Source organism: Balaenoptera physalus (assembly GCF_965194825.1).
Source record: "Balaenoptera physalus genome assembly, chromosome: 5".
Classification (NCBI taxonomy): Eukaryota; Metazoa; Chordata; class Mammalia; order Artiodactyla; family Balaenopteridae; genus Balaenoptera; species Balaenoptera physalus.
The window spans coordinates 37,962,821-37,977,426 of NC_138884.1; positions in this window are offsets into that span (position 1 = coordinate 37,962,821).

The window sequence follows — 14,606 nt, forward strand, 5'->3', positions numbered from 1 at the left end:
AGTAAGAAATTTCTTATTATTCTTCTTATTCGTGACACTCATAACTCATAACACAAGGTTTTCAAAGTAAAAGAGGCTTTGACAAAGGCAACTGAAAAAATAGGGATATTTTTATTCATTTGCATTGAGCTGATACTAACCATTGCTTATTGACTAATAGTAAAAACCCAAGAGAAGTCAAAATTAGAAATGTAGGCTTCTGTTTAAAAGCCTGTGTTTGTCTCTACTCTCAAAAACCCCTAAAATAACAGTTAAGGAATAAAAAGGCATAAAAAGTACAAAGAGCACAGGAGATGAAATGACAGCAGAGAGGAGATGTCAGGAAATTCTAGAAGATAGAAAGATAGACAATGAACAACTAACTTAGAGAAAATGAAGTTAAAACCTAAGTTCCTGCAGAGTGTCCAGCAATAACCAGCCAATCTCTGATGTGAAACCCTAGAAAATGTCAAAAATGGAAGTCACTAGTCACCTTTGAAGGAAGGGAGCAGGGTAAAGTGGAAAAAAGCTTTTTCTTAAATGTGAATGGATAGCCAAGGATCACCAGACATTTGAGGAAAGTCTAATATGAAAGCAAAAAAGAAAATTAACCTGGAGAAAACTAGGACAATACAGAAGAAGAAAAATTATCAAAGGTCGTGATAAAACTTTGAGATGAAAGGCGAAGGATAGTGATTATGTGTGTGTCTCTGTGTGTGTGTGGAGATAATTAAGACTCATCTTTAATAACAGAACTCATAGCTGATATCTTGGTTTGAAAAATCATCACATGTTTTGTATCAGCATGTTATTTAGACACGTATACCAAACGTACAAACACCTAAAGTGCTCAAAGGGGTTGCCTCTGAGGAAGCCACGTTAGATGAGGGAAAGGCAGGTAAATCTTGTTATTTTCAGAAACCCATATATTAACTTTGATAAAAATAAGAATTTGATTTAAAAATCGTTTGTATAGATTGAAGCATCTTTAATGTCAGAATCTGACACCTAGATTCAATTCAATGAGCAATTCTACCCTTTTACTGCTTACATAAGTCTGTACAAGTCTTAACCCCTGAAACTCAGTTTATACATTTATAACTTGGGGATAGTAATATTGCCCCACTCTATTGACTTGCTAGGGCTGCCATAACAAAATACCACAGACCAAGTGGCTTAAACAACAGAAATGTATTCCTCACAGTTTTGGAGGCTGGAAGTCCGAGATCAAGGTGTCGGCAGGGTTGGTTTCTCTTCGGGCCTCTCTCTTTGGCCTTCTCCCTGTTTCCTCACATGGCCTTCCCCTGTGGGAGCGCATCTGTAGGGTCTCTTACCCTTCTTTTTTTTAAGATTTATGTATTTATTTATTTATTTATTGGGCTGCATTAGGTCTTCATTGCTGTGCGCGGGCTTTCTCTAGTTGTGGCAAGTGGGGGCTACTCTTCGTTGTGGTGCGCCTGCTTCTCATTGCAGTGGCTTCTCTTGTTGCAGACACAGGCTCTGGTTGCACGGGCTTCAGTAGTTGCATCACGCAGGCTCAGTAGTTGTGGCTCATGGGCTCTAGAACGCAGGCTCAGTGGTTGTGGCGCACAGGCTTTGTTGCTCTGCGACATGTGGGATCTTCCTGGACCAGGGATTGAACCCGTGTCCCCTGCATTGGCAAGCGGATTCTTAACCATTGTGCCACCAGGAAAGTCCCCTCTTACTCTTCTTATAAGGACAATAGTCATATTGGATTAGGGCCATACCCTAATGGCCTCTTTTGAACTTAATCACCTCTTTAAAGACCTTATCTCCAAATACAGTTACATTCTGAAAGTACTGGAGATTGGGATTTCAATATATGAATCTGGGCAGGGGAACACAATTCAGCCTGTTATACCTACCTGCTACATTCATTCATTTGCTAAGATTTATTGGGGCTCCTTTCGTGTTCCAACCTGTGCTAGGCACTGAGGATTAAAAAAGAGGGTCAAATGAGATAATGGTATTTTGAAACTAACTTAAAAAAAAATTTTTAAATAAGACATAGCCCACCCAACATAAAGCTGTGCTTTCAGGAAATAATTAAGGTGAATGCAGTCAAATTCAAGTGAGGAACATGGAAAATTCCTAAAAGGGAAAAAAATGGGAAGCATGGACAAACTTTTTGAATAGCAACTGCTATGTCTTAAGCACCTGATATGTGCCAGGTGCTGACTATAAGATTTATGTGAATTATCTCGTTTAATCCTTACCACTACTCTGCTGGATAGTTATTATCAAAATCGTTTTGCTGATGAGAAACCTATCGCCCAGAGACTCAGTAACTTCTCTAAAGTTGTGCAGCCAGTAAGTGGCTTGAATTTGGCTCTATCTGATGCCAAAGCCCAATACCTGCATTCCTTTCACTACTCTCTACTGTGTCACAACCAGCCAGAAACTGTGGTTAGGCTTTATTTCTTTAAATTATTTTTGTTAAATATTGAATACATTCAAGACTTCCCTGGTGGTCCAGTGGTAAAGAATCCGCCTTCCAAAGCAGGGGACGTGGGTTTGATCCCTGGTCAGGGAACTAACATCCTACATGCCACGGGGCAGCTAAGCCCGTGCGCCACAACTACTGAGCTCCTGCACCTCAACTAGAGAGCCCACGTGCCGCAAACTACAGAGCCCACGTGCCCTGGAGCCTGTACACCACAACTAGAAAACAGAAAAACCCACATGCAACAACTAGAGAGAAGCCCACGCACCACAACCAAAGAGCCCATGCGCTGCAACAAAGAGCCCGCGCGCCACAATGAAAAGATCCCACGTGCCGCAACTAAGACCTGACACAGCCAAAAATAAATAAATAAATAAATAAATACATACATACATAAATAAATAAATAAATAAATCTTTTTTAAAATATTGAATACATTCAAAAAGTATAACTTATGTGTATAGAGAGTGACAGTAAAGCGATCGCCTGTGTGCTCGGCATCTGGCTTGACAGAATGAATATTCCCAAGACCTTAGAAGTCTTGTTATAACCTCCCCAACCCTTCTCTCATTCCCCTTCCTCCCAGAACCGTTCTAGTTTTGTGTTTACTGACCTCTCATCACAAACACACACACACACACACACACACACACACACACACACTTACATTTTCATTTTGTGTGTTTTTAAAATCTAAATAACTCACATGTTCTTCTGGGATTCACTTCCCCCCATCAATATTAGGCCCCTAAGATTTATTCAGGTTGATATATGTGGTCATAATTACATCCCTGTTGCCTCTGATGGTATAGTGCTGCCAGCCTGACCCCTAGAATCCTGTTATTCCCATTGATTCTGGGGCAACAAGCTTAATGTAGAGGACAAACAATTCTGAGCTTCTCAGAATGTACTAGCACATTCCTTATTTTAGTGAAGGGAGTGCCCTCTGAACCCCCCTCCCCACCCAGGGAACATTGTTAGCAGGTAGGTTATCTGGTATTATGTAATAAATGCATTCATAAATCTAGTCTGTTGGAATATTTTTACCCCTTCCTCAGCTTTCTTCTAAGAAATTCAAGCATCTCCATCTCATCATTGTTTTCATGTTTCGAAGAGCTATTCCTGCAATGTACTAGGGACAGTTCTAGGCATCCTACCAAGACAGTAAGTCTTGAGTCACTGAATAATGCACCCGTATTAATAAACTCTCTTTTTTTATCCAGCCTCATAGCCTGTCCCCCATGATTCCACCACCTTTAATATCCATTTCCAGGCAAATTCTCCCAGTTCCTGGTGGTACATAACACTGCCAGGTCTGCAGTGCTTTTAGTGAATAATCTCTTTCTTCACATAGCAGTATTTCTCTGCTGGGCTCATAGTAAGACTTCTAATTATTGGTCTAGGAGCAATAAAGAGAGGGAAGGAAAGATCTTACAGACAAGCATATCTTGCAAGGCATCTGCCCTAGGTAAGACCTTTGTACAATCTCCAGGCAGTTAGAGACTAGTTTCATCTAGCAAGAGGTATGGCTCCAGAGATTTCTGGCTCAGATTATTCAGAGGAATCTAGAGAGTTAAATCCTCAATCCCATCTACACAAATGGGCTCTTCTCCTTCCCTTTCAGTTTCCTGACTTTAGCATAAGAACACTTCTGGGCTGTGAACTCAACCTCCTTTTTTAGCTCTGCTGTATTTAAGATCAAATTTGAGGTCTTATTTTTCAGCTCAGTCTACCCTCTGTCTACAGGAAATGAGACCCCCTTTAAAAGATGACATGGAAGACTTCTGGCTTTCTTTCAACCCAAATTCTAAATTAATATTTACCTGACCTGAGCCTGTTATTTTCTTCTTTCATGGCTCCTCTAGCAGTTGACAACAACAAACCAATTCCAAAATTCTAATAATTGCCGCTGCCCCCCATTCTGTTCATGAGCTACTCTATAGGTCAGAACATTGTCTTACCCCTGCACACCAGCCCCATTCACCACAGGTAAGACTCTTAGTGATAGTGATGCTACAGTAGCCAGACATCATCGTGGCCTCACTTCCTAACAGTAGCAGGGTCTTAGTTGCCATCTGACCAGCAAGTGATCCAATTCTAGAATCCTATTCTGAGGGTCTCCTTCCTTGCATCACTTCTAGGACCTACTGACTTAGGCTGTGTTCCTCCAAAACTTAAGGATTTGAGTGCAAGTGGTATGTTTGAAGAGTACAATGTGATACCAGGAAGCAGTGGTAGAGGAGTGGAGACGTGAGACGCAAAGGGAAAGAAACAATCCAGAGCACTTTAATGAGCAGGGTACTACCAATGACAGCTGGGGCTCAGCCCACAGGGATCCTCTGGGAAACGTGGACCACACATCAAAGATGTCCCACTCAAGGGGGCAGGGAAACAGGATGTTTGTCCTTCCACTCCTGTTGGCCATTGGCTGAGAGCTGTTCCTCAAGCATGAACCTGTCACACAAACAGATAGAGAGAAGCCCTCAGGCCACGGACAGAGAGTCACAAGCGCTGCCAGTAAGATTGGCTTGAACTGGATCATTCCAGAGTGCCTAGGGAATGGGAATGTGGGCTGGGCGCTGATGGCTGTCAGCTATGCCTTCCTTGACTTCCTATCTAAAATAACACACACCCCATCATTACCCTTCCCTCCTCCATTGCTTTCTTTTTCTTTACAGTGGTATTTCTATTATGGCATTCTGTTATGTTTATATTTATTTACTCATAGTCACACACACACCCACACACACACTAGAGTATAAGCCAGAAACTTCATCTGATTTATTCACTACTATGTGTCCCATGCCTAGAACAGTGCCTAAAACATGGCATGGACACAATAAGTATTTCTGAATGAGTGAGTGAATGAAAAAAAAGGTACTGTTTGCAACATGGCTTGAAAACACTTAGCTTCTGTGGTTAGGAAGTTAGGAAGGAGGAGGTTAGGGTTTCAGAAGAGGGGCTCATTGAAGGATGAGCATGATTTGTCAAGGGAAACAAACATGAGAAATTTGTTCTGCTCAAAAACTTTTCAGTCTCAGTTGATTAAGAAGAAAGCCAGCTAATTCACTGAGGAAGAATAATGGAAAATTTTAAATTAATGCTTTAAAAAACCTAATAAAATAATCAGTCCATGCAAGGATTATCCATGAACGCAGATGAGATATTCACTTGTTGTTAATGCATAGTCCATAGATCACTTGCTAATTGCAAACAAAAAAATAGACCTTCATGGAGGAGAGATCTAGCAATCACCACCTTAAGCAAATGATCAAACTGAGTATCACACAGTGGAACAATCTATTTACCTCCTCATGTTATGTAATAAGAAGTACACAGCATGACCTATGAAATATTCTTACCCAAAATAAATCAAGCCTTTAGACTTAACTTCCAAAGCATTGAGGTATAAATTAAACACCACCGCAAGGAGATAATCAAAGAAGTCTTTTTTTGTCTGGCTTCTTTCACTTACCATAATTTTCTTTATTCAGCTTTATTTTTTGGAGCAGTTTTAGGTTCACAGCACAATTCAAAGGAAGATACAGAGATTTCCCATATCCCCCCTGCCCTCACACATGCACAGCCTCCCCCAGAATCAACATCTCCCACCAGAGTAGTACACATTTTACAACTGATGGATCTACATTGACACATCATAGTCACCTACGGTCCATAGATTACATTAGGGTTCACTCTTGGTGTCATATATTCTATAGGTTTGGACAAATGTATAATGACATGTATGCCCTATTATAATATACAGAATCATTTCACTGCCCTAAAAGTCTTCTGTGCTCCACCTATTCATCCCTCTCTCCCTGCTAAATCCTAGTAACCACCAATCTTTTTACTGTCGCCATAGTTTTGCCTTTTCTGGAATAGTTGGAATCATACAGTAGGTAGCCTTTTCAGACTGGCTTCTTTTACTTCGTAATAAGCATTTAAGGTTCTTCCATGTGTTTTCATGGCTTGATAGATCATTTCTTTTTAGCACTGAGTTATATCCCATTGTTTGGATTACTGCAGTATATTTATCCATTCACCTACTGAAGGACATCTTGGTTGATTTCAGATTTTGGCAATTATGAATAAAGCTGCTGTAAATATTTGTGTGCAGGTTTTTGTGTGAACGTAAATTTTCAACTCCTTTGGGTAAATACCAAGGAACACAATCGCTGGATCTTATGGTAAAAAACCCACCAAACTGCCTTCCACAGTAGCTGTACCATTTTGCTTTCCTACCAGCAATGAATGAGAGTTCCTGTTGCTCCACAGCCTCGCCAGCATATGGTGTTGTCAGTGTTCCAGATTTTGGCATTCTAATAGGTGTGTAGTGGTATCTCATTGTTGTTTCAATTTGCAGTTCCCTGATGACATATGATGTGGAGCATCTTTTCATATGCTTATTTGCCATTTGTATATCTCTCTTGGTGAGGTGTCTGTTAGGTCTTTGGACCATTTTTTAACCTGGTTGTTTGTTTTCTTATTGTTGAAATTTGTGAGTCCTTTTATATTTTGGATAAGAGTCCTTTATCAGTGTGTCTTTTGCAAATATTTTCTTACAGTCTGTTGCTTGTCTTTTCATTCTCTTGACTTTGTCTTTCATAAAACAGAAGTTTTTAATTTTGATGAAGTATAGTTTATTAATTATTTCTTTCATTGATCATGCCCAAGGTTATGTAGGTTTTCTGCTGCATAATTATTTTGAGGATTTTTTTTCCTTCTTTTTCTTTTCTGAGTTCCATTGTTGTGGGTATACCACAATTTGTTTATCTATTTACTGGTTGATGGATATTTGAGTTGTTTTCAGTTTTGGCTATTACAAATAAAGCTACTATGAACATTTATGAACAAGTTTTTGTTTGGACAAATGCTTTCATTTCTCTTGGGTCAATATCTAAGAATTGAATGGCTGAGTTATTTGGTTTGTACATATCTAAATTTTTAAGAAGTGGTTCAACTGTTTTCCAAAGTGGTTTTCTCATCTAGCATTCTCACAGCAGTACAGGACAGTTCCTGTTGCTCCACATCCTTCCCAACACTTGGTATCATCAGTGTTTTTAATCTCATCCATTCTATCAGGTGTGTGGTAGTATCTCATTGTGATTTTAATTTGCATTTTAATTTTTATAAAGTCCAATTTATTGACTTTTTCTTTTATAATTTATGCTTCTTATGTTGTATTTAAGAAATCTTTGCCAAACTCAAGATCACTATGAGATACTTCTCTGTTTTCTTCCAGAAATTTTATAATTTTAGCCTTTACATTTAGGTCTATGATCAAATTTAAGTTAATTTTTATATATGATGTGAGGTGAAGGTTAAGATTCACTGTTGCTCTTGGTTAAGATGTATGCTTATTTCAAATCAGGTGTAGGGTGATAAGATTGAATATAGAGAGAAATATCTATATCTCTCTGTGAGAGATTTAGAAGTAGGAAAAAGACTTGGTGATTTTTTATAGCTTAGATTTTCCAGGAGAATCTCAATTTTTAATTTTATGTCCTTCTCTCCTTCCCAGTTTTTATTATTAAAAAAGTTCAAACATACAGAGAAGTTGAAAAGAACCTTTATAAACACCCCTGTACCACAATGTAGATTCAACTGTTGTTAACGTGTTTCCATATAGCTTTATTTATCTTTCTGAACCATTTGAACGTAAATTGCAGAAACCATGACACTTTACACTTAAATGCAATGTTAGGATATTCCCCTACAAAAAGATATGACTTCACACCTAAGAGAATTAATAGTTATTCCCTATTGTCATGTAGCAGCCAGTCCTATTCAGATTTTCCCTAGTGTTGTCACTAGTGTTCTCAAATCAACATCCAGTCAGGTTTCACCCATTGCATTTGGTTGATATGGCTCTTCAGTCTCTTTTAATCTAGAACATTCCTCCACCTTTTAAAAATGCATCTTGTAGAATAAATCATATTCAGTACATATTGCATAATTTCATATGGCGCAGTGGTTAAGAATCCACCTGCCAATGCAGGGGACACGGGTTTGAGCCCTGGTCCGGGAAGATCCCACATGCTGCGGAGCAACTAAGCCCATGCGCCACAACTGCCGAGCCTGCGCTCTAGAGCCTGAGAGCCACAACTACTGAGCCCACGTGCTACAACTACTGAAGCCTGCTCGCCTAGAGCCCATGCTCCGCAACGAGAGGCCACCGGAATGAGAAGCCCACACACCGCAACGAAGAGTAGCCCCTGCTCACCGCAACTAGAGAGATCCTTCTCGCAGCAACGAAGACCCAAAATGCAGCCAAAAATAAATTTAAAAAACCAAACAAAAAAAACCAAAACAAAAAAAGTGCAAACTAATCTATGGTGACAGAAAGCAGACCAGTGGTGCCCTGCGAATGGGGCAGAGGGTGAAAGGAAGGAGGGATGGATTGCAAAGGATTCTGAGGAAACTTTTGATGTGATGGTATGTGCATTATTTGTTTGTGGTGATGGTTTCACAATTGTATGCACATATCAGAACTGATATACTGTACATTTTAAATATGTGCCATTTATTGTACATAAATTACAATGTAACAAAACTGTTAAAAAGTTGGGGGGTAGAATATACTAGTAAAGATAATAGGACAAAAAATTTTAAATTGGGAAATTTTTAAATTCAGCCTACATAGAAATCATGCTTATAATCAATCACCAAGGCTTTATCCTCCTTGTTTCTAAATTTCTCTCTGATATCCTATTTTCACTCACATTACTTTACACTAGATTTAGAAGAGGCCTATATCTTGAACATTAGTAAAAATACATTTTAAGTTTTAAGCTACTTCTATGAAAGTGCTTGAAAATAATTTAAGAAAACATTTAAGATACATTTTAATTTCAAAACCAAAAGAAAAATATTGTCAGTTGCTCCCCCTTGCCTCCTGAATTAAACATAGAGGCAGTTCACTGAAGGATCTAAATTTCTGCTTTCAGTTTTTTCTCTCGTTACTGCCTTATCCATGACCCACTCCCAGGTTGATTGGCCTGCCTGCTATTTGCAGCCCTCGTGCCTGCACTGCTGGTACCCTTGTCCATATTGTTCTTTCTGCATGAGATGCCTCTGCTCACATGTGCCCTCCTCTCCCTTCACCTGTGTCTGGCAGGCAGAAATTCTATTCACCCTTTAAGGCTTCTTCTGAAAACTTTGCTGATGACACTCAGCAAAGATGTGTCTTCTTCCCCTTTAGATCGTTTAGCCTGTGGTTTACACTGCCCTTGTTGTCCACTCCAGGGCTGGCATGAGGGTGAGGCAAGGGAGGCACTCACTTGAAATACAAATTTTAAGAGGACAGCAAAAAACTCGGTAATCAAGTATTTTCAAATCAGTACCCAATCAAATTTCACTCTTTGCGTTCGGTTATCTCTTTTGTCTTTTTTAATCTAGAACGTTCCCATCACCTTTAAAACATGTATCTTGCAGAATGTACCATATCTAGTACATATTAACTAGCTCCACTTTATAATATTTATTTATATTATATAACACTTTATGTAAACATTTTAAAAATCAAAATTAATGCAAAACATGGATGATGATATTTGATGATATCAGAATTTTAAATAAAGACAGGATCAGTATGACTGATTTTTCCTGAGTCTCAGGCTCCAACATGGCTCCAGGCAGCACTGGCTCATCCACCTCTGCATGAATGAAAGGCTCATAACCCTGATCCCCTCAGCACATCTGCTAGGGCCTGGCAGATCCCAGGTACCCGTTCATCTGACCACAGTTTTCTCTCCTTCCATGTATTACTTCCCTCATTAAAGGAAGGAAAGAAAACAGCAGCTGTGATTAAGACATCTAAGGATAGAAAACTAATGAAGGAAAAAAATATAACAGGTCTGTAAGCAAAAGAATACAGATTGTCTCCAAGACAAAGAACTTCAGCTGCATCCTGCATGTGACAATAGAACACAAGGGAAAAAACAAGCAATTATCTTAAATATTTCTCATTTTAAAATGCTCTTTTTTTATACTAATAATAATCATCCTGAATAATTGAAATCATCATGTCCCCTTCTTATCTTGGTGTAGAATGTTTTGGTCATAAACAGATACACATTCTTGATATAAAATTAATGTATTATTTAAAGCCCCTTTCCAGGGTTTCTCATATTTCAGTTAAAGATTTCTTTCTTGCAGTAGGGATGAAAAGAATTGTCTGTTTGTGGGCGTTCATGTTCTTTGTGATTGAATAACCATTTTGACAGTCCTCTTTTGTGGGCCTAAGACTTTAAAATAAAATCCATGAAAGTATTGAGTGACAAGTAGGGTACCTCAGTATTACCATTGTGTTCGTGTATTAATCAGAGATTTAATTATTCAATTTATTTCTTCAGACATCATGATATCATCATATGCAGTCTATTTTCTAATCTGGTTAAAACTGGTTTGGTTCTCATGGCTCTGTAAATATACCTTATAGTACAGAAAACCTCAATGTTTAAAGAGAAAAAAAAAAACACCTAACATAACTCACTGATCTGCTTGCTGTACATTTTCAGGTTCTTAGTAGTATTGTTTATAATTGTATATGTAATACTGCTTTGTTTGGTAATATATTCTTACTTTTAGCATTTTTTTTGGTCTTAACAGAAGATAAATATCTTAAATTAGGGTAAGTTATGCCCTACATTCACTGGAAACTTAAACTACTATGAATTATAATGGAGATCCATCTCTTTAGTTCCATCTTTTAAGAGTGAACAATAATAAACAAACAAAAACCTTAAAATATGAAATAGAACTGACTTGAGCCTGGGACTAGATTCCTTATTTTGTTAACCCAATGAAATCTAGTACATACAAGATGCCTCTTGCCTATCTCAGGGGGAGGAAGCTGCTAATGACTTGGAAGATGCCTTATATTTTCATTTACATCAATATTATTGGTGATTCATAAATTATCTTTGAAAGTTTAACTACAAATGTAGATTTTATCACTGACCGTAGGCAGAAATAAATTTATATATGTAGGAAGACAGATCCAGATGTATTCCAGGCTAAGGAAACAGGTGGAGACCACCTTCTGGGGCAGTTGCATATCTCTTGCTTCATCAAGTTACCTAGACAAGAATTAGAACAGGATCTACATTGTGAACCAGAAGGCACATGCCTGTTACACTATGGAGAGAGAACTGGTGAGTCGGGAATACGGTAAATCATTTGTGGGCACCACTGGTCTCCTTATGTTGATGATGTAAGCAAATGATTTCCTTAGGGAAGAGAGAGAAGACCTTTAATGTAACAGGTGCAGTACTCATGGTCTTGGAAAACCTACTGTTGCTGAGTGCTGAATATCTGACAGTTTTGAAGTTTAGGTCAAGAACAGCAATCTTGCTTGTCTTGTGTACTGCAGTATACTTAGCACCTATCACTCTGCCTGCTGTTTAATACATATTGTTGATAAATTTTTAAAAGTCTATAGCCTTGAAAATACATGGAGGAACCTTAAAAGCATGTTGCTAAGTGAAAGAAGCCAGTTTGAAAAGGGTACCTACTGTATGAGTTCATCTATACGATGTTCTGAAAAAGGGAAAACTACAGAGACAGTAAAAGATCAGTGGTTTGCCTGGGGTTTGGGGGAAGGAGGGAAAGAGGGATGAATAGGCGGAACACAGGATTTTTAGGGCAGTGAAACTATTCTGTATGATACTCTAATAGTGGATATATGTCATTATGTATTTGCCAAAACCCACAGAACCTACAGTACAAAGATTGAAGCCTAATGTAAACTATGGACTTTAGTTAATAAAAATGTATTACTATTGGCTTATCAATTATAACAAATATATCAAACTAATGAAAGATATTAATAATAGGGGAAACCAGGGAGAGGGAAGGTGGTATATGGGAACGCTTTGTACTTTCCCCTCGTTTTTCTGTAAATCGAAAACTGCTCTAAAATAATGAAATCTATTAATTAAAAAAAAAGTCTATGAAGCTTTATTGTGCTCCTGACTTGCACTCCAGCATAATATAAAAGGAGCTAACAGGAACTAGATGAATGAATGAATGTGACATTTGAGGTAATATTCTTTAGAATATATTTTATTTTGAGTAAATAAATATCTATTGAGTGCCAACTAAAGCACTGCTAGGCAGTACACAGTAAAGAAAGAAAAGAAACTGCTCCTTATTCTGAGAACTACAAAGAGGTTTTTATTCTCTTGACCACAAGGTTCTTCAGGAGAGCATATGTTTACCTGCCAAAGGAGGAAGAAGAAAAACTTTAGGGAGTGTGACAATTAAGTAGGGATTTAAATTAAATGGATCGGGACAAAAACAAAAGTTCAAAGACTAAGTAAATATATAAAGTCAGGGAAAGCACCTCAATAAAAGTGAAGGTGAAACAGTCCATGTTGCATATAAATGGATGGAAGAATTACGATCTCCTGAAGCAGTCAGAAAGCTTGTGTATATGATTTTGTAAGTCACTGGAGGAGACACGTTATAGTCACCCAGACACACACACACACACAGGCTGTATTCTTTCTAAGGATCTCCAAGTTATAGCCGGTTGAACACAGCCACGGGAAGGAGAGGAGAAGGAGGTGTCTTATTTGACGCTTAAAACAAAACAAAGCAAAACAAGGGCTTATACAATTAGGACATCTTTCTCATCACCAAAAAGGCAGAGAGGTAGTGCTACCCCTTCCTGCTTCCACACGCACTCCTCTGGCTGACCTTTTGTTACTTCCTTTATTCTTCATATCTGGCCTGGGTGTATATTTTAAGCCGGTTTTATCTGTCCACCAACTGCAATGCATCAAGTGATAAAGAAATACGATGCAAGGAAAGCAGTACGATTTTCCCTAAATCCCACTACACACACGGAGAGCCCAAAGTTGAATATAGAGTTTGAGAGCTATAACCTACTCAAGATAGATTTTGAAAGAAACCCACGCACAATCCCCCAAGATTCCAAACATTAGGAAAGTGTCTTAAAGGGTTGGACTACTACAGGTGGGGGACAGTCCTTGACTATCTCTAAAGGAGGAAATAGTGTGGAGGTAGAGCTTTACAGTCAGAAGGCTCAGTTCTACTACTTCCTAGCCTGAAAGTCACATAGTCTGCCTGAACCTCATTTTCCACATCTCTAATATAGGGGTTTAATAACAGTTGTCCTTCACAACAGGCAGTTATAATGAAGATAAGATAATGAAAACAAAAGTTATTGGTACACCATCACCATCATTTCTTTCCTCCCTCAAAAAATGCAGGTTGTCCAAGAGGTACACAGGAAAGAACCTAAGTAATTTTAGGGTATAGTGCAACACTTGATGTGACCTTGGAAGACTGGAAATATATAGATTTGCTTTCAAGTTCAGCAGATGGTTATCACCAAGGCTATAGCGCATGGCCATGTGGGTTATACACCCCAGCTCTAGGGGGCACCATTCATATAATTTGGGATCTGCAGCAGAAAACTAAGGATTAGTGACTGGTAAAAATTTCAGATCTTACTTTCTATAATAAACTCACAACTGATTAAGCAAACCAGATATCTAGCTATCCAAACAAGTGGTACATGACCCTCATATTTTCAAATAAATTTGAGAAGTACAATAAATTTAATGAGTAAAATTTCCATCCTGAATCTCTAAGTCTTTTTTTTTAAGTGCCAAAAGATATATATATATATATATAAATACTAAAACTAAAAAAAAGACAACAAAAAGTGTAGAATTTTAGTTAATAAAACCCACTGATTAAGTCCTACCTTGAATTCTGAGATTGATGCCGAAAACTCGGCCTCTGTGTAACAGTGCCGAATCAAATCTTGGAGACAGAGTTTTGGGTGAAGTAGAAAAGAATAGCGGGCTGGTACCCTCAAAACTGTGTGTCCCCCTTTGCCTGGCAAAGCAATAAAGCAATAAAGCTTTAAATAATAATAATAATAAGCAATGATAAGCAATATTCTTATTAAATAATAATAAGCAATAAAGCTTTATTAATTAAAGCTATTGCTTTATTAATAGCAAAGTCTTTTAATAGCAAAGTTTAAATAATAACTCCACAAGAATAGGAAGTTTCTTCTTTGTGCAAATGAATTTTATTTTCAAAAAGAGGGAGCGAACTGGACAGAGGAGAACAATGTCTACTTGATGACAGGGAACTCTGATTCTAGTAATTGGGTCTGTTC